The sequence below is a fragment of the Canis lupus genome, chromosome 29 (assembly GCF_003254725.2).
Source record: "Canis lupus dingo isolate Sandy chromosome 29, ASM325472v2, whole genome shotgun sequence".
NCBI lineage: Eukaryota > Metazoa > Chordata > Mammalia > Carnivora > Canidae > Canis > Canis lupus.
The window spans coordinates 31307927-31335802 of NC_064271.1; the positions used below are offsets into that span (position 1 = coordinate 31307927).

At 34.2% G+C, this 27876-nt stretch overlaps 1 protein-coding gene across 15 annotated transcripts in view; it reads left to right on the top strand.

Annotated features, from left to right (window-relative positions):
* The window catches only part of RALYL (RALY RNA binding protein like), a 712238-nt gene that overhangs the window by 298567 nt on the left and 385795 nt on the right, over nucleotides 1-27876 (top strand). The window contains exon 1 of one of the 15 annotated variants that reach the window (XM_035708399.2): nucleotides 26676-26775. The exons of the other annotated variants lie outside the window; for them this stretch is intronic. The gene's annotated coding sequence lies outside the window, so the exon portion shown is untranslated. Of the gene's footprint in view, nucleotides 1-26675; nucleotides 26776-27876 lie in introns of those variants that run through there. 15 annotated transcript variants of the gene reach the window in all.

The window sequence follows — 27876 nt, forward strand, 5'->3', positions numbered from 1 at the left end:
TAATATATTGTGAGACATCAATTTGAAAAGTGTCATTTTGATTTTGTGATGGTTTATTTAAAAAACTCTGTTGATTTTTTTAAAGTTTGTTTTTAGTACTCACTGCTTTTTACGTTTCAAAAATATTCATCAAAAGATGGCATTTTAAAGAAACATACCTTGAAATAAAAATAGGCAATTTCATAATTTTCTGTATTTATCTGACATATGGAAGTTTTTTTAGGAACAGGTAGCTAATTTATTCATGTAAGGCATATGGTCTTTGGAAATTGTTTTAACTCCCTCACTGACCTTTCATTTTCACTTACCACCACTCTGAAAACTTGAGGTAATTATCTATGTTTTGTGTTTGTTTTTTTTTTAACCTTCGTGTCTCTTTTACCAATGAGTAGAGGCAAATGCATAAGGCAACCCTTTCAGAAGAATCAGGGAGAATGAGGAAACTACTAGTTACCAGTTACTAGTTAGTATTTGGTATTTTGTATTTGAAAATGATAGACTTTGGAGATAGACTACTTCACTGCTCACTAACTATATGCTTTTTAAAAAATCATGGACCTTTCTGAGTCTTCATCTGTTTATTTCTAAAATATTTTATATAGTTTGGTGAGATTTAAGATACTTAAAGAGACACAGTGAAAGCACTATGTCTGACACATGTAGTATTATTATCTGCCTTTTCTACTAGAAAAGTTGCTCTTTGTGGTAAAATAAAGGATTTCAGTTAGTGAGACTATTCATCACAAAGTAAAAACAAACAAAAGCTATACCGAATTCATTATTCATTTGATTTTGTTATTTTGGGTTTAACCATGGTATTCATTTCCTTTGGGTTGTTCAGACTCCAGTCTCTTTTCCATACAAATAAGCAAGGTTTGAAAAGGACTGGTTATATATGGCATATCAGATATAGTCATGGGGGCAACCCGGGTGGCTCAGCGGTTTAGCACTGCCTTTGGTCCAGGGCGTGATCCTGGAGACCTTGGATCGGGTCCCACATCGGGTTCCCAGCATGGAGCCTGCTTCTCCCTCTGCCTGGGAGATTAAAAATATTAAATATAATATTTTATATTATATACACACACACACACACAGAGTCATGGCCCAATGTTATTAGTACTATCACCAGGTATTCAGTTTCGGTTTGGATGACTACATTTGGAACGTTGTACATTCCCTCAAAAGGAAATTTGACAAGATGGGTGGGATCTTGTCCGTTTCAGTTTTGTTTAGATGCTTCTGTAGTAATCTACTCATAACCATGGCTTTGTTGGCATAATTCTCTAACCAAGCAAATGAAGCTACTAAGCAATGAAGCTACTAAGCATATACTTAAATCATTTGAAAACATAAGAGAATTTTCAGAATGAGCCTCTTAATGAAGCAAATTAGATCACCTGTATCTATGAAAAATTGTGATTATATTCTTATGTATAAATATCTATGAACATATATTTGAATACCTATACATACACATATATTTAAATATCTATACATATATCCCTCTAACCCTGGCTTAGATTTTCCAAGAACATTTCAAACCTCATTCAGTTGAACCCATGGTAATATGATTACAGTTTTATCTTCAACCTTCTCATTCTTTTTTGGCATTCGTTATAAGTAATCAGTGTAGTGTTAGGAGAGTTTCAATATTTTTCTATGGCCCTTAAATCCACAAAAATAGAAATCTTCTTCTTGTTTCCACTGGAGTTCCAAGAGAAGATAAATGCTTGAAGGATAAATGGTAAGAATCCAAGTATGCCCTCGTAATAGCTGCTTGAGTGCTCAATATTCTAATTCAAACTCTGAAAAACCTGGACCATGATTACCACTTATGCTCAGGGTCTGAGATGCAGTCTCTTGCCATCCATTAAAACTTCCATTCACATCTTGAGATCCTACCTTTGGGTAGTAGGTAGAGAACTAATAAGTACTACCACATGATATAGAAATTTGCCTCTATGGTAACCACTCTCAAACATGCACATAGAAGCAGAACAAGAGAGAGGGAACCTACAAGGCCCTTTGTAAGTCCTACACCAACTTACTCAGATCCGTAAAAGAGGGAGCTAAGTATGGGCTTATACCTTTCACAACATGGTGACTATACCTACTCATAGCTGTGGTTTATTAGATGACTCAAAATCTGTTCACTGGTTTAGCTGCTCTTTCTTGATTTGCACATATGTGTAGGGTGGAAAGAGTGGGGTTTGGATAAGGAAGTTAACTTTCTACCCTTTCAAAATATACCAAAGTATTCAGATTATGTACGTGGGGATAACATTATATATAGTATTGTTTTCTTTCCTTTATATCATGTACACAATTTTAGAAGAGCTAATGAATGATATTTAAGTTCCCTTATATTTGGAGTAGTAAAGAAACTGTCTTTCCTCTTTGCTAGAAGTCAACATAACTCAGTGATATTGAATAAATACCATTCATGTGATTATCATATGACCTCTAGAAGCTAGTATTATACCTAGATTTGTAAGTTAGAAATTTATAGGGACACCTGGGTGACTCAGTGGTTGAGCGTCTGCCTGTGGCTCAGGTCACGATCTTGGGGTCCTGGGATCGAGTCCCACATTGGGCGCCCCGCGGGGACCCTGCTTTCCCTTCTACCTATGTCTCTGCCTCTGTCTCTGTGTCCCTCATGAATAAATAAATTAAATAAATAAATAAATAAATAAATAAATAAATAAATAAGGGGAAGAAATTTATAAAAGAGTTTCATGCTCCAAATGAATAAGCTGTCTTGAGTTGGTGTGTTGTAGAGTGAGTATCACAACCCTGGGATATTATTTCCATTATATGATCAGCTCTTCAAAATTCTAACTACTTTATTGGGCAATATCAAGTCCTTCTTTTCATATTCAGTGTCATTTTCTGTGATTGAATTGAATAATAACCATTATTCATAATTCCATTAATTACCTTCTTTGACTAAAAAAGCCTCATTGCAGCTGCTAATGGATCTCCTTTCAGGGCTTGTTAACATGGCACCTCAAATGAAGCACTCAAGATGCACATCTAACCTTCCTAGTAGTGACTATGCCCATTAATAATACTTTTAACCTCTGGTGGGGAAAGTAGGAGATGCTGGAATTGATATATGTTTTAAGTTTAATCATCAAAGCTTCATAGAGCTCTATAAATTTTGTTCTTACTCATATCCAAATAGAACTGCCTTTTTTCAGTATATTCTTTTAAAAGGAATAGGGTAATGATGACATACTTTTCAACTGTTACATATTATGAAAGATATGAAAGCAAATCATGGTCACAATACTCAGAGCTGAAATATTATATTTCCTGAGGGGGTAAGACAAACTTTATACAATCCCAAAAGAACAAGTTCAAAAAATATCCAGCATGTTAATTATATTCATAGCTTTTTTTTTTCTTTTCCCTAACTATGATTAGTGAACTCCTGCTTTTTCAGGGAATAAAAGATATTTTACTGATGTTTTCCTCTTTTTATGCTACTTTATCAATGCATGCTTCATTAGGCAAAACTTAAGCATTTACTGTGAGAACAATCTTGTGAATAAAAGGTAGAAATACAATATGGAGAACATGCAAAGAATCTTTTTTTTTCTTTATGGAATGTAATTAAATCCGCTGAAAAAGAGTGAAGACTTTAAAAGACAATTGAGTGTCAGTACAGTATTGTGTGCAGACCCCAAATTTGGTGCAGACCTGGATTTGAACTTCATTTCTGCCAAAAGCTACCTAGGATCTACCTTAAGTAAGTTACTTTATCTCTGAGTCTCAGTGTCCTGATACACTTAAAAGGGTGTATTAATCCCAGCCTTATACACTGTTAGTAGAATTGACTGTGATAATTATGTAAAGATGTTAAGAGCATTTTGTGATCCCTGACATATAAATGCCTCTCCATAAAGGACAGCTAACATCTTGGCACACAGTAGGTGCTCAATAAAGACTGGCTTAATGATAGACTATAATATCTTTTCTAGGAAACCAAGATAGAGAATAAATTTTCAGTTTGCCTTCTCACATTGTGAATGGCATATGTAGGGAAAAAATATCCAGGAGACTTGTTTCTTGCTCGGTGCTTTCCATTGCAGCAGTCTTATACATTGGGCACACCTGTAAACTTGAGGAAGGTTTCAGGACACCATTACTCATCTTCATTAGTTTCATACTGCCTGTAATAGAAAGGACTCTCTAATAACCTCTGAGATCAGCTTTCCTAAGTCGATCTTACGTTGTGGTGGAGGGGCTTAAAGAATATTTTTTACTCTCTTCTTCAAACGAGGTGTTCTTATTTGTTATCAGTAAAATATTGTTTTTTTTTTTTAAAAAAAAGAGTAAAACTTAAATTAGTGAATTGTGAGGCTTAGTAGCAGATCTTAAGGAAACAAATTGATCACCACAATCAAGCTAAGTATTGCTATTTAACATCTTACAGTTCTGGAACTAGAAAAATTCTTTTTGGTATCGATGTCCTAGTATAAATGGGAATATTCAAAATAAATGTGGTATTAATGATGATAATTTGGTACTTTTTGACCAACACTCCACATTTCCGCCTCCATTCAGCCTCTAAAAACCCACCATTTTACTCTCTGCTTCGAAGAGTTTGATGATTTAAGATTATAAATATAAGTGAGATCATTTCACGATGTATACATATATCAAAATATAAAGTTGTACACCTTAAATATATACAATTTTTGTCAGTTATACTCAGTAAAACTGGCTAAAATGGGAGCTATTGAATATCATTAATAAGATCTGAGAATTATTTTTATGTAAATTTTATTTACACTCATTACTACCTTTTAACCAGTTAAGCAGTTTCCTATCTAAGGCATTGAACACAGCAAGTGGAGACCTGTTGTGGTTATGCCTCTGCAGTGTGATTTAGGGAGCTCTCAGGCAAGGCAAAGCCAGTCAAGAAGAAATCATGTTGATTCTTTGCATTTTCAAGGAAAAGGTCTAACCTCGGACTTAGAGGTCATAAAACCTATTCCCATTTCTTGAGTAACGACGTATCCCCTTGATTTGAGAGTTTATAAATAAGATGATTTCTAAATTCCTCTACATCCAGGATGATATTAAACAGTATAAACTTATTGCCATGTATTTTATACTTAAAACAACTCTATAAAACTAAAACATTAAAAAATAATAATAAAAAAATAAAACTGAAACATTGGGACACCTGGGTGGCTCAGTGTTTGAGTGTCTGCCTTTGGCCCAGGGCATGATCCTGGGGTCTTGGGGTAGAATCCCACATTGGGCTTCCTTCAGGGAGCCTGCTTCTCCCTCTGCCTGGCTTTCTGCCTCTCTCTCTTTGTGTCTCTCATGAATAAATAAATAAATCTTAAAAAAAATAATAAAAAAAAATAAAACAGAAACATGACAGGACGCCTGAGTGGCTCAGCAATTGAATGTCTGCCTTCAGCTCAGGGCTTGATCCCGATCCAGGGAATGAGTCCCGCATCAGGCTCCCTGCAAGGTCTCTCATGAATAAATAAAATAAAATAAAATAAAATAAAATAAAATAAAATAAAATCTTAAAAAAAAAAGTGAAACATTATTTAAAAAAACCTAGTTTTCAAAATATTGCAAATGGTTGCTTTTCAGTCTTTTAGAACTGCAGTATTTATTTTGCAACCTTTTTTCTGGCCGTTTAGTTCATGACATCTGGTAAACTTTGCTGATAATCAAGGCTGAATAACTTATAACATCTACAATCAGTATGTAATCAAATCTGATGAAAAAACATTTACACATGCTTATTTCATTCCTCTATATATAGATATAGATAAAATTTTTAAATGAACTATTTTATTTTTTTAATTTATTTTAAAGATTTTATTTATTTATTCATGAGACATAGAGAGGCAGAGACACAGGGAGAGGGAGAAGCAGGCTCCATGCAGGGAGCTCGACGTGGGACTCGATCCTGAGACCCCAGGGTCACGCCTGAGCCAAAGGCAGATGCTCAACCACTGAGCCACCCAGGCGTCCCTAAATGAACTATTTTAAAATGTTGCTATTTAACATCTTACCCTATTGTTCTGGAACTAGGCAAGTTCTTTTTGGTATTGATGTCCTAGTATAAATGGGAATATTCAAAACTAATGTGGTATTAATGAAGACAATTAAATCCAGGTCTTTGTGTCATATTGTTTGTTCTCTCCTTGAATCTAATCATGATTAGGGGGTTACTATGGATGTTTGTAGAAAAATCTGCATTCTGTGGAGTCACTTCTAAATAGTTGGCATCCAAAATGTTACTAAATGAAAATTAATTGCTTTTCATAAAAAAGGGACATTTTACAACATTGTGTAATCATATTAAAACAATGACTGGCCTCACTAATGGAAATTAAATGTGATCCTGTGTTCTGGCAGTGTGGCCTGGGAACTAGGTTTGCATGTAAAAGTGCAATTTCCATCCCCTGAGCAGATTTTGATTTTCAAAATAATTAGTTCTGTCAAATAATTAATTTTGTTGACAGGACTAAGTTGAGAATATACAACCTCTCTTACATATATTATAATTATTTGGAATGACAAGATGATATCAAACAATAATCTTCAATTCTGGATGTCAAACTTGATCAGATCATTTCTTTTAGTGCTTCTGAGATTCATGTTCATAACCTTGAATGGAACACATAATTAATTGTCTATAATGCTGTTTCTATATGGATATTTATTGTAGTCCTTGAATCTGCTTTGTGTTTGTGTGTATGGAAGTGATTTTATAAAACATGCAGTTTTCCAGGAGGTAACTTTTAAGCTTATATTCAAATTTTAATAAAATCTTTTCTTTTTTTAATGTATTATTTTCTAAAGCTCTTTAAAATGGTACAATTGTGGGGTGCCTCGGTGGCTCAGTCGGCTACGCATCTGCCTTTGGCTCAGATCATGATCCCAGGGTCCTGGGATAGAACCCAGCATCACGCCCCTCTGCTCAGCAAGGAATCTGCTTCTCTCTCTCTCTCTCCCCCTGCCCCTCCCTCTGCTTATGCTCTCCCCCTCTCTCTCTCTCAAATAAATAAAATCTTTTTTTTTAATGGTACAGTTATGTAAATTGTTGTGCTTCTTTTGCTTTCCAAAGTTAGATAGCATTGTAAAAATACGTACTACTTACCCTTCAAATGTCATTACACATCCAATTTAACTTTGTGCATAGATGATTTGGAACACTAGAAATAATGAGTCATGTCAGTATGTACTCACAAATGAACACAATTTATTTATTAGCCTACATAATTCTATATAAAACTGTGAAACTTTGGTGATGTTCCAATTAAAGTCATCAAGTACTTCCTATTTAAGATTATTTTGTAAGTCTATGGTCTAGGAAATAAGATATAAACATAATACACTTCAGAATGATCATTTCCTGCAGACTACATGAAAACCAGAACATCGAAATTGAAAAACCACTAGAATAACAATGAGGGTACAAGAATGTTCAATTATATTGATGTCTTAATCTATGTTAATTTTTATTTTTAAATTTTTTTCTTCAAGGTATTATTTAAATTCCAGTTAGTTAATATACAATGTAAATTAGTTTCAGGTGTAAAATTCAATGATTCATCACTTACATGGAGCAACCAGTGCTCATTTCAGGTGCTCTCCTTAACACCCATCACTCATTTAATCTATTTCCCACCCCCCTCCCTTCCAGCACCCCTCAGCTTGTTCTCTGTAGTTAAGAGTCTGTTTTCTGGTTTGCCTCTCTTCCCCACCATGTTCATCTGTTTTGTTTCTTAAATTATACATATGAGTGAAATCATATGGTATCTTTGACTGACTTGTTTAGCTTAGCATACTTTCTAGCTCCATCCACATTATTGCAAATGATAGAATTTCATTTTTTATGGCTGAGTAGTATCCTAGTGTGTGTGTGTGTGTGTGTGTGTGTGTACACTACCTCTTCTTTATTCATTTGTCAGTCAATGGACATTTGTATTCTTTCAATAATTTGGCTAATTGTTGATAATGCTGCTGTAAACATCAGAGTGCATATATCCCTTTGAATCAGTATTTTTGTATTCTTTGGGTAAATATCTAGTAGTGCAATTGCTGGATCATAGGGTAGTTCTATTTTCAACTTTTAGAGGAAACTCCATACTGTTTCCAGAGTGACTGTACCAGTTTGCATTCCCACCAACAGTGTAAGAGGGTTTCCCTTTCTCGGCATCTTCACCAATATCTATTGCCTTCTGTATTTTTTTTTTTAAGTCATTCTGACAGGTGTGAGGTGATACCTTATTGTAGTTTCCCTGATGATGACTGAAGTTGAGCATCTCTTCATATGTCTGTTAGGCATCTGGATGATGTCTTCTTTGGGAAAATATCTATGTCTTCTGCCCATTTTTTAACTGAATTATTTGGTTTTGGGGTGCTGAGTTTTATAAGTTCTTTATATATTTTGGGTACTAACCTTTATCAGATATGTCACTTGCAAGTACCTTCTCCCATTCCAAAGGTTGCCTTTTAGTTTTTTTTTTTTCTGCGCAGATCTTTGTCAATTTTTAAACCTACATCTATTTTCCTGTGTGTGTGTCTCTCTCTCTTTGTGTCATAAAATAAAATACCTTTGAGGATGGCTTCCATGTGTCATTTTCTTTCTTTCTTTTTTTTTTTTTTTTACGTGTCATTTTCTTAAAAAAGAAGTTCCTTAAGTGGTTCTTTTGTAGAGCTGAGATTGATAGGTATTAAAAAATATTAGAGTTTCACTCAAATTTTTTTCTGAAGTCTTAAGCAAATGAAAATATACCAGCCATGTTTCTAAAGACTAGATTAGCATTTATAAAGCTGTGGAGTTTTTTCCATGTTAATTTGTACTTTGTATAGCAATCCAATCAAAATACAATTTTTAAAATATTTTTGAAATATAATTGACATACAATGTTACATTAGTTTCAGGTATACAGTATAGTGATTTGACAAAGCTATACAATACACAGTACTCACTACAATAAGTATAGTGACTGTCATCATACAAAATTATCACAATATTATTGATGATATTCCCTATGCTGTACTTTTCATCCCCATAACTTATTTTATGGCTGGGAGTTTATACATCTTGATCCCCGTCACATTTCACACCCATCCCCCCCACCAATTTATTCTCTGTACTTATGAGTCTGTATCTGTTTTTTGGTTGTTTTTGTTTCATTTGGTTTTGTATTCCACATATAAATAAAATCATACGGCATTTGACGTTTTCAGTCTGACTTAGTTCACTTAGCATAATACACTCTATTTGTGTCACAAATGGCAAGATCTCATTCTTTCTTGTGGTTGAGAAATATTCTGATATATATATATATATCTTATACATCACATCTTTATTCATTCATCTATCAATGAACACAGATTACTTCAACATTTTGACCATAGTAACTAATGCTGCAATAAACAGAGGGGTGCATGTATCCTTTGGAATTAATGTTTTCATTTTCTCTGAGTAAATAATCAAGAATGAAATTACTGAATTGTATGGCATTTCTATTTTTAATGTTTTTGAAGAAACTGTACTGTTTTCTACAGTGGTTGCACCAAATTATATACCCACCAGAAGTTCACAAGGATTTCCTTTTGTCCATGCATATCCTTACCAACACTTGTTATTTCTTGCTTTTTTTGATACTGGCAATTCTGACTCATATGAGGCGATAGCTCATTGTGCGTTAGGTTTGCATTCCCTTAATGATTAGTGATTGATGAGCCTATTTTTAACATGTCTTTTGGCCATTCAAAGTATGTCTTTGAAAAAAATGTCTATTTGGGTCCTCTGCCCATTTTTTACTTAGATTATTTCTCATTTGCCAAATTGTTGAAAATATTTTTTAAAGATCTTACTCATTGAGAAGGAGAAAGAGAGAGCAAGGAGGAAGGGCAGAGGGAGTGTGAGAAACAGACAACCTGTTGTGCAGGGAGCCGATCCAGGGCTGGATCCCAGGACTCTGGGATCATGACCTGAGCTGAAGGCAGATGCTTAACCAACTGAGCCACCCAGGCACCCTCAAAAATATTTTTAAACAATTTGGCAAATGACAATTCTAAAGCTCTTATATATGAATAGGTGGTTATATTTCTATATACTGTTTGAAAAGAAATGGAAGAGCAGCACCTTTGGATGTTCACACACTCATAGATCAATACCTACCATAATTAACATAATTTTGAAACATATAAGAATATATCAGATCCTACAGATCCTATAGGATGTATTGCAGATCATTAGCTAAACAAATGATTGTTCAGTAAATGGTGCTAGAATAATTGGCTGTTCTTAGGGGGAAAAATCAGATGTAGTTTCACTCGATATGATGAAAATTTATGAATCCCATAAATCCTGTGACCAAGTCATTTTTATTCAAGCAACCCAGCATAAAGATAAAAATTAAAATTCACAAAGATATAGACTTAATTAATGGTTGTGATAGGAAAACAATAAGCAAAACTTAAAGACCAATATTAAGAAAAATCTTAGAATATTATTAATGTGTTTCAAAAATAACTGCTAAAATTTTATTTGCAAAAATTGATTAAGAAATAAATTAGAAGGAAATATGAGAAAATTAATTATATTTTTGAGTTTTTTGATTTCTGTGTGTTTAATTTTCTCAGTTTTTACATATTTTAAACAAACATGAATTTATCATGAGTGAAAAAACAAAAAAACAGTTATTTCAAACACTAGTTATTGGACTTGTTATTCATAAAAGCTTTAAACTTCACTGAATATCATAAAATTACCTAAAATATAGCTTTGAAAATTTTGCTGTTTGGGAAGACTTAATATTAAAATGGTCTTTTTTGAAGTCTATATATTTAATTCAACTCCCATCAAAGACTCACTCTTCATGTGTATTTGTGTGTGTAATTATCACTTTGTTTTATGTAATTGATTGGTATCTCCAGTGACGTGCAGATTAGGAGTAATCAGAGAAAAATTCTTGGACCATTCCCAGTCATAAAGGGAAGAATTTCAAGTGCCCATCTTTAAAAGTGATGTCTAATGTTTATTTTTTTTCTGGATTTGTTGACTTATAATTTACATATAGTATCATGTAAGATTCAGGGGTACAATGTGATGATTGAATACCCATTTATAAAAGACCCGCTCCTTAGAGTGACTGTCAAAAGTACTTTGGAGTATATTTTATTTTTTTTTCTTTCAAAAAATTTTAAAGATTTTACCTCTTTATTCATGAGAGACACATAGAGGCAGAAACATAGGCAGAGGGAGAAGCATGGTCTGTGGGGAGCCTGATACAGGACTCTATCCCAGGACCCTCAGATCACGACCTGAGCCATGCAGGTGCTACATATATTTTCAAGAATGAATTTGAGAAGAATACTAAGGAGTCTTTAACCCATCCTTTTTAACATCACAATAATGACAAATGTTACCACAACCTTAGAGAAAATATTGTTGACTAGAATAAAAATTCTAGAGAAATATCAAATTATACATGAGAATTTAATATATTAAGAGGACTCATTTGTTTTCTGTGGAAGAAATAATAGTATAGTTAATATGTAGCATTGACATTTTGGGCCATCCATCTGTAAATAATTAATTCTACCTCTAACCCTATAAAAATAATGAATACAGACCAAAAATATCCAGAAGATTGTAAAGATCCAGAAGTAAAGATTAAATAATGAAGCCATATATATTAATCTAGACATGAAACCTAAATAATTTAATGGAAAAAATCAATATATCTGATTTCATAAGAATAAAAATTCCTTGGGGCACCTGGATGGCTCCTCGGTTAAGCATCTGACTCTTGATTTCGACTCAGGTCATGATCTCAGGATCTTGAGATCCAGCCCCACATTGGGCTCCTCATTCAGCAGGGAATCTGCTTGAGGATTCCCTCTCTCCCTCTCCCTCCGCCTCTCCCCCTTCTCTCTCTCTCTCATGTAAATAAATCTTTATAAAAAAATAATTAAAATCTTGCTAATGAGAGGCACCGTAAAACCAAGATAAAAGATAATGTTGGAAATACTTAAGTAAAATAAAGAATTATTGTGTCTACTATATAAGGAACACCTAAAAATTGATAAGGAAATATAGTTAACCCAGTTTTTTAAAAATGGATAAATGATACCAACAAGCAATTCTAAAATGGGGGAAAGCAAATGGATGACAAATATATGAAATGGTGTTAAAAATAATCAATGGAGAAACGTACAGGGTAATAACAGTGAGCTACTCATTTTACCCATCAGTGTTGCTTTACATTGTTATATATTAACAATAAATTGTATTCCTTTTGCCAGTTGAAAATCTTTTGAGGAAAGGAAATAACTAAAATCAAAAGGAACATAGAATAATATACACATTTTCAGATGATTTAATATTAAATGAAAAAAATCTAAAATTGAATGTGATTGGAAATATTTTTATTTTTATTTTTTAAAAGAGAGAGAGAAAACAAGAGCAAAGGGGGAGGGGTGGGTGTGGGGAGGTACAGTGGGAGAGGGAGAGGAAGAAATTTAAGCAGGCTCCACCCAGCATGTAGTCTTACCCAGGGAGCAATCCCACGACTCTTGAGATCATGACCTGAACCGATATCAAGAGTCAGACACTTAAACAACTGAGCCAACCAGACACTCTAAAAATATTTTTAGGGGAATCCCTGGGTGGTTCAGCGGTTTGACTCCTGCCTTTGGCTCAGGGCCTGATCCTGGAGAACCGGGATCAAGTCCCACATCAGGCTCCCTGCAGGGAGCCTGCTTCTCCCTCTGCCTGTGTCTCTGCGTCTCTCATGAATGAATAAATAAAAATCTTAAAAAATAAAATAAAATAAAAACATTTTTAAAATGGTAACTTCAAAAAAGAATAAATAAAAAGCTATAAAGGGAAATACATTGAAATTTTAACAATTGTTATTAGGCACTAGGGTTAAAGAGATAAAGTTCATAAACATGTTGACAATAGTACTTTGCACATGGGGATGTTCAGTATACAGTGGCTATTTTTATTGTCATTTTTATTCATGTGTAACTATTATTATTGTAGGTTTTTTATGTTTGTATTTTTTTGTATCTTCTTTATATTTGTTAGCATATTGTAACACAGAACTCCATAATCACTATTTACTGGTAGCAATGACAAAGTCAATACTGAACAAATTAACCATGACATTAGAATACTATACTCTGGAACTTCTGGCTTATTTCTATGCATCATTATTATTCTTCTGTAATGACCATCTCTGTTCCAACTAGATCACCATGCTGTCACTGATATTTTAAGTGTCTACTGTGTATCCAAGTATAATAATAATTGCCTTCATCTCCATTCCAATTTTGTGAGAAAAGTGCTATCATTATTCCACTTTTACAGATAGGGTTAATGAAGGTGAAGGAAGTTTAATAATTTTCACAAGGGCATACAGGTGCCAGAAAATGGTGCTGCCATCTGAACCAAGGTCTCCTGATTTCAAAGTCTATGCTTTTAGCATTCTATTATTGTCTCCATATCTATAATTTAGTTCATTGAAGATTGAATTTTTCCAAGTTTTACTATTTGTCATTAATTGTTACAAAGTTTCTAGCTCGAATTATTGTTTTCTTAAACACTAATAATCAAAATATTTTGTGAAGTGATAATTAGATATTTTTCAAGTTTGAACATCTATGTATTTAGTTAAATGAAACAATGTATTAAGAAAATATTTCATTTTTCTAAATTTCATTAGAATTAAAAATGGTTTTGAAATTCAAGCAAAATAATGTATTAGATCACGGTAGATTAACTTCCAGTTACTTTGTATTTTATCCAAAACTATGAGTTAAATTATTCAACAGACAAAAAAAATCTACGTTTATAAGATAGCCTGTACTGTGTGTGGCCTTTAAATATATTAGTTGATCTAGAATACATATAAAATTTTACCTGGTTGAAATATCATTTTTAGATTGAATCCTTTCAGCCTAAATCAATCTGCTCTTTAAATTTTTATGTTATCAGATATTTTGCTCTCTTTTGAAGGTAACAAAGGTAATATAAGTTTCTACATCTGAAAGCTGTCACAAGGCAGAGCTCAGTTTAACAAAAAATTGTATATACTTATGTAATCAGAGAAAAGCTGTCATCTAGCTGATATTTATCTGGAAACCTCTGTACTTTGAAAAATGTGTCTAAAACATACTGCAGAAAGAACTCTAGGGGTTTTTGTTTTTGTTTTTCATTGTGTGGGCAAATTAATGATGGTGGAGTTTGCATTGCCCTCCGCTGCTTCTACTCTGCATTTTTCCTGCCCTGTCTCCTTTACTTAAACAGAGGCATTCTAGCATCACTAGGATACTATCCCCAAAGCCTATTTATCCATGAGATCTAGAAATAGAATTGAGTGTAAGTAGAATTCTGTTCAGATTTATTCTTATTGACTACACGTTCACGGAAATGAATTAATAATTCTCAGTTCATGAGACACAGGCATCATTGGGCTACGCATGACCCATTTTATTCTAAAAGTAATTATTTAATTATCAGATACCAAAATCCAATTATGGATTCTTCACGTATGCAGTTCAATAGTGAACCAATATGCAGAAATTGTGGTTAGGTGGGATAAACTAATAGGCTTGCAGTCTGAAATTCAGGCTGTGGCATCTGGTCAGGATCTTGCACTTAGAAGGAAATAAAAAGATCTGCGTAAGTACAAAATATCTTAGTTTGCCATCAAGGATGGATTGTCCAGTTCATTAAGCACGTAGGGTTTTTGTTTGCCACTTTTGCTGCTCTGTAACGCAAGAGATAAGCTCAGGTGACTTAACAGGTATGGGAGGTTTCTTTTACCTTCCAGGGGTAGGGCCCAGCATGTGTTTGGCACAAAGATGGCCTTACCCTGTGTTCGTACAGGTGAGCTCTAGCTAATGACTTTAAAGACTATTGTGGACAGATAAAAGCAATTTGTTTGAATGTGTATTTCACAGTATTTATTAGGTCTTGATGACAGTACATATTTACAATTAGCTCAAAGAGTTTTTGCTCTGGCAGGCCTTGTGTACGATGCTAATCCTTTCTGAAGGAGGAAAATTAAGGACATATTTCACCAGTTGATACCTGGCAGTAGATTAATGACTGGCATTTCTAAGACCGTGTGTCAAAGAATTTAAATAAACACTTGTTAACTTGATGCATTAGCGTCAATGTGTTCTTGTCGCTATCATTGTAAAGGGAAATGATTCAGAAAAAAAAATTAAAGGAAGGCATGTTAGACACATGAAAAGGTCTTATAGTACTTCAGAAACACTATTTTTTAAGATTATTATCCTTCAGAATAACATTTTAGTACCAGGTTCATACACCTTGGGAAGAAAATAAGATCCTCTAATTCATGAGCAAGGTTAAACACTTTTCCATGTACTTGAGACCCTCAGTAAAATAACAAGTGAGTTAATCCGTGATTTATACTAATATGCATCACAAAGAAAAGGAGTGTTGTATAACATCAGAGCTGAAGTAGGTGTGAGCTGGCCTAAGACCCAGCCCTTTAGCTATATGATCATTATTACCGAACATCTTATCCTTAGCTGCTTTCCGTGTAAATGGCGCCAGTAGTACAAGTCCCATCTATATCACAATATCATTATAAGAATCAGCGATATAATGATAGTTAAGCATTTTTGTGAGCTTTGAATTGCTATATAAAAACAAAACATAATTTAAATACAAAATCTTGGAAGGGATGGTAGTGCAACAGGTATGGTGGTTGTTAACATTTATTAAATTAGTACTATATGCTAAGTACTATATAAATCTATATTTTTTAAAGCTGAATCTCTCAAAGTTTTACTTGTGATCGGATTTTATCTTATAAAAAGTATAACCCATTCTACTCTACTAGTAAGAAATCAAGAATCCAAAGAAACTAAGCATTTTGCCTTAGTTCATGACTCTTAGGCCACTGCTAGTTTTATTATAACAGGCTGATGATGCATTTTAAAAGATTGATCTTTTCAACCTAGGTAGATATATTTTATAGAATTTAAGGGTTACTTATACCCAGATTTTTAAAGTAGGATAAATATCCATGAACATGGAAATGAACATGATAATGACTGTATTTCTTAACTAAATTTGGGATTACAAAAATATTTTTCTACTTATATATTTGCTTGTCTTGCAGAAAAAAATATACATACCATGTTGATTACATGTATACTATATCATAAAATAGATATAGACAATATTTTTAAAACAATAGAATGCATTGTTTGCTACAGTTTAGAAAGGTCTGGGGTCATCTGCCTGGATGGACATATCAACACATCATTTGAAGTTTGGATCGCCGGGGTGGATATTAGTGCCTTAGTGTGATACTTCATGATCTGAGAAGATCTCAGAATGAAGGGATAACCTTCAATTAAGTGCAGTTGAGTCCCTCTGATTCCTTGTCTAATCCTCTAGTATTAAAATTTTGAAATGTGTTGTGCAGCTGTCTAAGAAGTAATAGCATGATGGAGTGGAACCGAGGCAGACATTGGTCTGAATCCAGACTCCACTATTGGACAAGTTAGCTCCCATGTGCATAATTTTATCAAGTCAGTAGAAGGCGGGTAAGACTACCTTGCTTGCTGTATTTTTGAATTCAGTGATAACTTATGAACCATCTAGGAAAGCATTGACAAATATCGGAGCCCACCAGAGGGCAACTGTTAATAACCCAACAGGTAACTGGCAGGAGCTAGTCTACCTAAAATCTTGATGGTCCTCTTGTTTGTTTGTTTTGTTTTTTACTTGGATGCTCTTTCATTTCCTCTTCTTAATTTCCAGGCGTCTGAAAGGTTTTCATCCTTCTGGTTGTTAGTTTTAGCTTTGAACTCGGTCTCGCACTGTCATTTCTCTGCTTAGAGGTTATTAGTTCTGACCAATCTACCCAACTTAGATTATGCCTCTTCCTTGTCTTGGCACACTGTCTACATGTGCAGGACAAAACAAGTGTAACCCCTGACATTGTTGAAATATAGCTATTTTAAGTGTTTAAAATGCACATAATGACTAAAGGTAATAAGGATTTGTTTTTCATTGTCTTTTAGTGAAGTAACTTACCAGGCAGAGAGTTAGTATTTAGCAAATGATGGTGTCTGTCAAGATATGGCTGTTGATTCTCACCGTGCACAAACTCATGATCTTGGGACATTTCCTGAAAATTCTTCTTTGATATTTGATATCAGGAAATATAATATCTTGATACATTTAAATAAATTTCTGATGCTTCAGTTTTTTAAATTTATGCATATATTCTATAATTAACTTTCATGTTGATAAGTGGTATAAAATAAATTCCTTGTCTCAAAATATAAAATACTAGATATAAAAGTTATCTAATATAAGTTCCTTCTTTGAAGATAGGAAACACCCGTGTGTGACACTCACCTGGATTTTCACACTCATTTTAGCTTTACAAAATGAGGAAGAACAATGTTTCTTTTATTTTTTTTATAGATTTTATTTATTTATTCATGAGAATACACAGAGAGGAGAGAGAGAGGCAGAGACACGGGCAGAGGGAGAAGCAGGCTCCATGCAGGGAGCCCGACGTGGAACTCGATCCCAGGACTCCAGGATCAGGCCCTGGGCTGAAGGCGGCGCTAAACCCCTGAGCCACCTGGGCAGCCCACAATGTTTCTTTTAAAAATAATAGTGTACTTAGGAACTTGCTATCATTGAAGAGTCGTAATAACTATTAGTGACTTAAAGTCTTTTGAATGTTAGGTTTTGTTGGATCTCCAGTGTTTTTAAAATTTAAGAGTGCACATCAGTTTTGTCTCAAGGATACACATTAAGTGCCCTCAGCCCAAATTCTTAGCAGACTTTGTGTGGTGTGTGGATCGTGGCCTAAAGACATGGGTCACCCCAGAAAGAGCCAGGTTTCGCAGTTGCTTGTATCATTATAAATGAGGAATTACACTGGAGAGCCGTTAGAGTTCTAGCAGATGGTCCTCTAAAAGTGGCTGTTATATGTAAGTGTTTTATGGGAACTTAGAGATAATCAGATAACACTACAAATAATGCCTGCTGAATATGCAGTAGGTAAGAAAGTATCAACACTCTTTTAAAAATCATTTTGGCTTCTGGACTCTGAAGCCTATAAAACCTACTTATGTAGTTATAATACCTATGTTTTTCTGTATAAATCTTTGCAAAGCTGAGGTCATTACTGTTTGTTTTTATGACCCTAAGCAATACTCAGTTTTATTTTACCAAATAAACTACACAGCTATCAGCTAAACAATAGCTACATAGTGATAGCTATTATTTCTAACTATACTTTAGTAAAATACAAGCTTTTTCTTTATACAATGGAGACAGCCACTCCCCAACCAATTTTTTAAATAGCTCTTCTTTCCTTTTTGAATCTGTCGTGTTTCATAGATGCTGAAATGTTTTTGTAAAGAGGAATGTCTTTATACACAGTTTTAAAATAATGAGATCCATTCCAAATATAGAACCACATGGCCCTTAATTCAGTAGTGAGCATATATTCCTTTCAGAACTTCACAAAAATTGTGAGGATGGTTACCAATATGTACTATTAACAATAGTAGTCAAAAGTATTTCTTACATATCTTTCTCAAAATTGTGCTTTTTCTTTCCAGAAATATGATAATTCCTTCTAGAGTGTATTCCAGCCTATTTGGTTTACATGTATTTAATGTACATAGGCTCTTCTATTTGAGTTAGATGGTGGGTTGTGCCAGAAAAGCTATGAATATATATTTGCAAATGCATGTATTTATTCTATATATGCAAAGGCAGTGATTATACAGTATATATGTACAGAGATGGAATATATATGTACCAAGATGGAATAGATTTTTCAGTTGACACAAGAAGGGAAAAACATATTTCTTGCCCATGAGTATGACAGAGCCTTTTAGAAATGTTAACCTGTCAGACTTTCTCCTCCAACAGAATCTCTGGCTGCTTCTATCAGGAATTTTGGCCACCAATAAAATTCATCATGCAGTCATTGAAAGCAATGGATTTACCAATTAATACTGTCTTGTAAAATTATCTCAAAATTATTTTAAAAATCAAATTGTTATTTGCATGGCTGAGAAGTTGGAGTAGTAGTGTTGATGTAGATGTATGTATTTAAATCAAACTAATAATATCAATAAGAACCAAAAAGAATAGTAGACATTTGTCCACCCATTCGTTCATTTTAAACATTTCACTTACAAATTTAAATGAATTTAAGAAGAGTTAAGCATCTAATGTGTTCAAAATCCTGAGCTAAATTATATAAAACAGTGTTAAACTGTATATTTTAGACATTTGTATATTTATATACATGCGTTATTTATATATACATATACATATAATGTATAATATACATCATCTCTGCATTTAACTTAGTAAGAAAATAAGAGCTACATGAAAGGATAGATAAAGATCATAAGTAGCTCACTTTACTTTTACATATTTCTCACTAAAATTATGTATAAAATCAAATGAACGAATTTATCCCTCCTTGCCAAATTTCGTATAACCCATTGACCAGAGATTTAAATATCTTAAATTAAACAATAGCCCAAAGAATCTGTTGTGTTGTTTATATTTTGTACCTACATGATCTCTCAGCAGTATAGTTTGAAATTTTTTAAGTAATAACATATTCTGAGAAAAATTTGTAGGTGGAATTTGTTTTGAAACCCTTCAGTGACTACACTATTGAACCAAATATATTTAAAGTATACAAATGTATAAAATAGACACTTCTAATAAAAGACATTAACTGTAAGACAAAGACTCTATAAAGAGGAGACTCAACACCATTGTCTACTTTTCAAATATCAGCTTCCCAGTGTATCTAGTCCCCGGGAGGATATCTCAGTGCAGATTGTCTCCCTATCCAGGGTGGGGTTCTCTCCAGATGTAATTTTCATCTTGTTCTGAGAGACATAGAGCTGTTCAGGCTACATCCTGTCATGTTGCTTTAGTATAGACATTTGTAAATTACAAACCATTGCTACCAGTGTGTGTGTGTGTGTGTGTGTGTGTGTGCGTGCGCACACGCGCAATTTACCATATGATATTAATTTCTATCTGTCTCATTACCTTGGAAGCTAAGAGCCCAATATGTCGTATTTCTGAATAAATATAGCAGTCTGTGTAGAATTGGCCAATCTCTGGAGTCTGACCTTCCCAGAATATTACTCCGACAGATTATCTCATTATTTGTATCAGAATCCATAAAAATTATTTGTAGCAGTATCTCAAAAATTTCTAACAGATGTTGAAAAAGGGCCCTTGCCAATACTGAATGCTATTACCTGAGTACATGAAATGTACAGTCCAGATGAAGTTTAGATCCACATAATCATCTTGGCTCCTCTGCAACTATTGTGGGTTTCACTTGCAAAGTCAAGGACTCAAAGAGAAGACGGATGAGACATGAAAGTCATTTCTGAAAGTCTGTGTATGACCAAAATGCCAGAACTTCTATGATATCAGGTCTTCATTATGTATATGCCATTATACTCAAGGACTAGATCATAATACCAAAGGCAAGATACCTATAGAATCTCAATTGCACCATAAGTATAAGATAAATATCAACCAGGGCTGTGATGTGTCACTTGTTAATTAAAACCTCTTCAGTGTGTTGATTCACAAGAACCTCTTTTGAGAAAACGTGCTAACTTCAAAATTACAGTGATTTCAGATATAATATTATAAGAAGCTTTCTCATATCTCCACCGGTCCCTGCAGAAGCAATTTGGGAAAGACCTAGTAGAAAGCACTAGAAACCAGAGTCCAAATCCAGCTCCAGAGAAGTTATCAGACAGAAAATTGAGCATCCCAGAGGTTGCGTAACTGCTTAGTTATTCATCTAGAAAGAGGCAGGAGTGGTTATACCGTTCATAGGATGAAACCCAATCACAAGGCAAACTTTGAAAAATTCATCTTCTTTTTTAACTCCAGTGTAGTTAACATACAGTGTCATATTAGTTTCGGGCATACAATATAGTGACTCAACAATTCTTTTTTAAAATATTTTATTTATTCATCAGATACTTAGAGAGAGAGGCAGAGACACAGGGAGAGGGAGAGGCAGGCTCCCTGTGAGGAGCCTGATGTGAGACTCAATCCCAGGACCTGAGGATCATGCCCTGAGCCAAAGGCAGACACTCAACCACTGAGCCACCTCGGCATCCCTGTGATTCAACAATCCTATATGTCACTCAGTGTTCATCATGAAAAAAGCACTCTTAATCAGCTTTAAAAAATGTTGTGGAAAATTTGTATCGTACCCTATAGTGCTAGTTTACAAATGTTAGAGATTCTCGTATGTATAAATCCAACCGCAGCATTCCTAAAAACGAAGATTGGTTTTTTTTCACCGTCTGATAATCTATACTAGTTATGCTAATATTAAAATTTTGGGGAAAAAAAAAGCTAGTAGAAAGTCTATATGGAGACTACAGATATCTAGTGAATTAAGACACTTAAGTGGCATAGTTACCTTATACCTACAGTTACTCTCTCCTTTCTATTATTTGTGGCACAAGAGCTTAACAAATCTGAACTTCTCACTAAGCTTATAAATAGGTGACGATTAATAATAACCCTATAGCTTCTATTCAGAAAAGGGCATCCATATTTCTCAATTTCTACATTTCCTGGGACTTTCTAAGGTTCTGTAGCGATTCTGCATTATGTAGCGAGGGTAGGGAAGAATTGGAATGTTTTGTGTATTGTCATAGACTGTCGCAGCAATGGGGACAGCATTTTTCCACCAAAGAGAAATTATGCTCTGAGTCAGTTATTTGCAATACCTGGATTGCTAGATGCTATCATTTATAACACTGCATCTGCATTCATAGCAGTTGAGTTTAAGGAATTTGTAAACAGGAACTTTATCTGATCTAGACATACAGTAGGCATTTTCACTATATCATTTTTATTGCTACTTAATACAACCCTAAATATTCAATTTCGTGGAGGGCAATTCACCATTGCACCTACTGTAGGGCATTTATCTATATTTCAGGAGAGCCCAGAAAACGTCGGGGGATTGGTTGTGGGATTTAAAACCTTTTACTCCAGGGCCAGTCCTCCAAAGCCACATCAGTAATGATTGAAAGTTGTTCAGCTCTGCAGGCAGTTTAGTAGCCTACATGAAATCACTTAGTGGTCCAAATTGAACTCCTGAGGGAACTGTCATAATTGACAGTTGGAACCAAGAGGACAAGAATGGAATGGACCTGTGAACTAGGAGTGAGTGAATTTCTCCTGTGGGCATGACAGTGTTTATCTTCTACAATTTAGCTTTAAGTGGCCTGAGAGTTTAAAAATGGAGAAAGATGTTTTATTCAGAGGGGGGAATATGGGGAACAGAAAGCAGTTTTATCCCAATGGACAACCAAGAAGAGTCCTCTTACTATTTTGCCGTTGCTTGCCTCATATAATACATCGATTCAAAGTGAATATTATGATGCTTTTGCTTTGAATGTCCATATTTACATTATTGAATTTTATTTATTTTATTTAAAAAAATTATTTATTCATGGGAGACACAGAGAGAAGCAGAGACATAGGCAGAGGGAGAAGCAAAGAAGGCTCCCTGCAGGGAGCACAATGAGGAACTCAATCTCAGGACCCCCTGATCACGCCTTGAGCTGAAGGAAGATGCTCAACTGCTGAGCCACCGAGGCGTCCCAAGATTATTAAATTTTATTAAAATGAACTGTAGCATACCCTTTATTATTGCATGACTTGCAGGTGAAAGTGAATAAAAGCTTATATGTTTTGTACTCTATTTTGTATTATTTCAGGGAAACTAGTTGGAGTCAATAGATTGCTGGATCTTATACATTCTGAGGAAAAATTGGCCAGAACCATCTCTGGGCATTCATAAGATACTGTGTTACTAGGATCCTGCATATAATTCTTAATATAAGTCACAGACGAAGTCATAGCAGTTTGTGGCTCTTTCTTTCTGCATAACATGAAAGTTACAGGGTGGTGAGTATTCTCGATACAGAGCCCAAATTGGTGTCTTCCTCCTGTAAGTTAAAACACTTTTCTGAAGATGATCCCAGAGGAAATGAAGGGAAAAGATAGAACCCTCTCCTAAGGACTTCAAGTGACTGAATATTTAATAAGCCCATAAACCAATGGCAAGTATATAATAAGTGCTATGTGCTTATTACATATAAAGGAAGTTTTGCATAACTGCTTTTGAAATCCATTTAATGATTTATAGACCATCTTTGAAAGTTCAAAATCTCTAAAATGGAACTTCTTTTAGCAATGTTTACGACAGGCATTAAAAAAGAAGGGTTATGTGACAAAGAATGAAGTGACACTGATTATTTGTTCCACACTTTATTCTGACTGTGTGGCCGTAGCCCACTAAGGGGTCTTTTCAAATAAGTCTTGGTCTTTACATGAATGTGGGTTGACCAGTCAGAAACCAAGGTAATGGGGCCTCATGGTCCACAGCCCTCTGCCAAATAATGGTTCAAAATCAGCCAGTGCGATCCATCCCTTATATCACAAAGGGCACTATCCTTGATTGACTTCTTTTCCCTAGTCAAGTACAAAGAGCCTAATTTTGTTGTTTCAACTCTATATAGCTCAGCCAGTCTTCCGCCTAGGTCACGTTGACCAGTGGAGTTATCTTGGAAGCATAATTCCGTTGCCATCTTAGACAATTTGTGGGACTGAAGGATCTATTTTGTAGAGCAGAAAGCTTTTAAGAACATCGCATGCAATAAATTTCCTAGACTTATGCCAATTTGTTCATATTGTAGAATTGAGTATACTTTGGGATAACTCCATGAAGTGAATACTTTTGAGTTATATCACCATATGGTTTTATCTCTTTGAATTCTTTTTGTTTTTAAAGTTGATGGCTAATTTTCCTTATTTGTAGAAATCTCACTGGAATCTTATACGTTGAATTTGGTGTTAAGACAAAGAGAAAATGCTTACGTGGTCCCTGATGTAATAGATATAACACCAGTCACAGTCTCTCTAATGTCTCACAGAAAGTTTGTTTCATTTTGTGGAAACTCCAAACACAAGTAGATTCTTACTCTTGGGTGATGTGAACTTCTAGGGACTAAATTATGTCCTTTCAAAATTCATATGTTGAAGCCCTAACCCTTGGCATGACATTATTTAATGATGAGATGTTAGGGGACTGATTAGGTTTAGGTGAGATCATGAAGGCTCCCATGATGCGGTTGGTATCCTAAGAAGAGGGAGAGAGGTCCGAGCTCACTCTCTCTTTCTACCATGTGAATTAAGACAAAGAGAGGTGGTGGCCTTCTATAAGCCAGGAAGAGAGCTCCTACGGGGAACTGAATCAGTTGGCACTTTGACCTTTGACTTCTAGCCTTTAGAAGCATGAGAAATAAATGTCTGTAGTTTAAACCACCCAGGCTGTAGTATTTTGTTATATCAGCCCAAGTCGACTACTGCAGGGGGAAAGAAAGGAGTTGAAACTCATTATCTGTACCCTACTTTACTGTTGCTACTCGGCCTGGCTTAACCAGTGTCTTTCAGATTGATCATGATTCACACATGGATGTGTCTGACCTCTCATGAACCCGGGTGATGGTCTCTTTAGACCATAACCCTCTGCCAAACGATGGTTAGATCTGCTGCAGCTTCTTAAGCGCTTTACCAGAGGTGGCTTAACATTTATCACTACTCCTTATTTCTAAAATTTCAATCATTTACTAATTTAGATTTTCCAAAATAATTTTAAATCAGTTTAACACAGAGGTTGATTAATATTTCAAGTTCTTAACTAAGTTCAAAATGTTGACTCACTAATACTCATTGATTTCCAATTTATAGTTACAATAACTAATGCAAAATGGCTACTTTTTTGTCACTAGAGTTGTTACATTATTTATATCTATATATTTATTTGTTTTTGCTCTCCTGTCAACTACTTAATCTTAATTACCAGAATAAAAGTACTTGTTTCTTAGTAGTTAATGGTTCTATTCCAAACTAATCACTACTATTAAGATATTTTGGCTAGAATTGTTTGCTTTACAAAATTAATGCCATTCTTATTTTTATAGTAATTTTATTTTTTTTATTGCTTACAATAATTTTATAAATTTTTATGTTCTGCTTTGAACTGTGGAATGAAATACTATTATTTGGCACACCTGGGAGGCCCAGTGGTTGAGCATCTGCCTTTAGCTCAGGTCGTGATCCTGAGGTCCTGGGATGGAGACACGCATCGGGCTTCCTGCAGGGAGCCTGCCTCTCCCTCTGCCTATGTCTCTGCCTCTCTCTGTGTATCTCTCATGAATAAATAATTAAAATCTTTAAAAAAAGGGAAAATAAATACTATTATTTGCCTAATTTTTAAGACCTTCTATATCCCAGTAAGTGGCATTTTAAACCATTTTTCTTCCTAAATTATCTCATATTAATTTTCTATGAAATTTATTATATCATTTTTATTACCAGTGAGTGATTATTAAAAGCGAATTATTTTATATCTTTAAATCTTTTTACACACAAAAACTAGGAGTTAAAAGGAAAATGGAAACTGGGTTTCTTGGTTCTGAAAGGGTGGTATTGCCACAATATTACACTCAGTGTTTGAAGTACCGAGTTTAAAAAAAAAAGTTTTATAAAGAATACATTGATGTGACTACAATTCACGTGTTTGCAAAACTTAATGAGAAGGAAGTTTCATTTTTTTAAAAGATTTTATTTATTTATTCATGAGGGACAGAGAGAGAGAGAAGCAGAGACATAGGCAGAGGGAGAAGCAGGCTCGCCATAGGGAGCCTGATGTGAAACTTGATCCCAGGACCCTGGGCTCATGATGTGAGCCAAGGGCAGAAGCTCACCACTGAGCCACCCAGGTGCCCTGGAAGTTTCATTTTTGCTCTGAATGTTATTCATAGTTGTAGTAACTGAATTGCAATACTGTGATAGAAGGGCTGCTGAAAGTTAAATATTTTAATACTGTTTTTAATTTCTTTATAATCAACAGTTAATTTTTTATAAACATTGAACATATACTATGTAGTATTAATTATTAAAATATGTATGCTTAATATTAATTAATATTAATTAATTAATATTAATTAATTAATATTAATAAAATATGTAGGCTTAACAAAGTATACATTTAACAAAGAAATCAGAATAATATTTTTTATTATATTTTTAAATAATAATGACTTTGCTGATATGCCTGGGAAGCTCCAAACGCTAATTCATTTTTTTTCTGAGTACAAGAGAATTCTGTTTCCATTTTTAGCTAGTGACAATCTAGCTAAGCCCTTAAACTTCATTTACTTCATCTCAGAGAATAGGATATCCATTTCTTATTTCATTTATGGTCTGTTCGCCCATTCTTCCCATTCAACCTAATGAATCAGAAAATATTTTGAAAATAGTACTTAGGGAAGAGCTGGAAGGCATCAAATTATTTTGAGTGTATTAACAGCCAATACAGGTGGGAGTAGAAAGCTGCTTAAAGTCTCTAGAAAATAGCTGAGTATTGATAACTAAATTACAGTGTTTTTTCTTTCATATTTGACCAGGAAATTTTAGTATTTGAAAGTTGTCCTAAAAAAAAAAAAAAAAAAAAGAAAGAAAGAAAGAAAGAAAAAGAAAGAAAGAAGAAAGAAAGAAAGAAAGTTTTCCTTCCTAAATTTGTCATTGTTTATCTGAGATATGTTTGTGATCTTAAAGAATTGGAAACAAGCTAAATGCTCATCAAGAGAATGAAGAAAATGGTATATAGCTTATTAGTATGTGACTGTTCAATATCCAATAAGATGATTTAATAGCATAATAAAATGAGTGTTGAAATAGTAAGTAATGGCAATTGGTATGTAGATTGATGACTTTTTTTTTTCTAATTTGCAACTCATTTTCTTCTAAGTACTGGAAAGAAATGACAACCCACAAAATTTTAACAGTAAATATCTTCAGATTAGAATTACTTTTTTTCCTTCATTTGTATATATTTCCCTTCATATGTACATATTCCCTAACATATTTACTTTTATAATGCTAGCTTTGGCTTATTTCAGGAAGTAGTTTGAGATTTAAGACTTAAATATTCACTATAATTATAATGTCTTTCTTTATGAATGATAGAGATATATCATCACATGGACTTGATTTTCTGAAGATTTTTCACAAAATAGTGTTTATGCAATATTATGGATTCTATTGAAGAACTGTCTCTCACTGCCCTGGTAGATATGTTATGTCTTCCTAAACTGTGGATGGTTTTCTGAAGAATAAATTTCAGACTTTTTGGGGGGACCTTCTTATGCTTTATTTTGTCCAAGAAGAGATGCTTAGGGATCCCTGGGTGGCGCAGCGGTTTGGTGCCTGCCTTTGGCCCAGGGCGCGATCCTGGAGACCCAGGATCGAGTCCCACGTCGGGCTCCCAGTGCATGGAGTCTGCTTCTCCCTCTGCCTATGTCTCTGCCTCTCTCTCTCTCTCTCTCTCTCTCTCTCTCTGTGACTATCATAAATAAATAAAAATTAAAAAAAAGAAGAGATGCTTAAATAAATCAGTTATTTCAGTTCAGTGTTTCCCTTTTTAGAATTATAAATCTAAGCAGTTTTATACCAACTTTTTAAATGGAAAAAACATTCAAGTACATTTAGATGAGTTACAAGTATTTGGAAAATGACTGTCCTCTTTTGAATGCTAAGAAATTAACAAACTGTATGCTAACTGAATTTTTGTAATGTCCTTTAATGATGAATTCGGATATCTTCTAATTCAAGAAGTCTTCTCTGGTCTTCTCAATTAGATAGGATCTTTCTTTTCAGAAATTACAACTTTAGTTTTGTAAATCTTGCAGCATTTGCAAGGT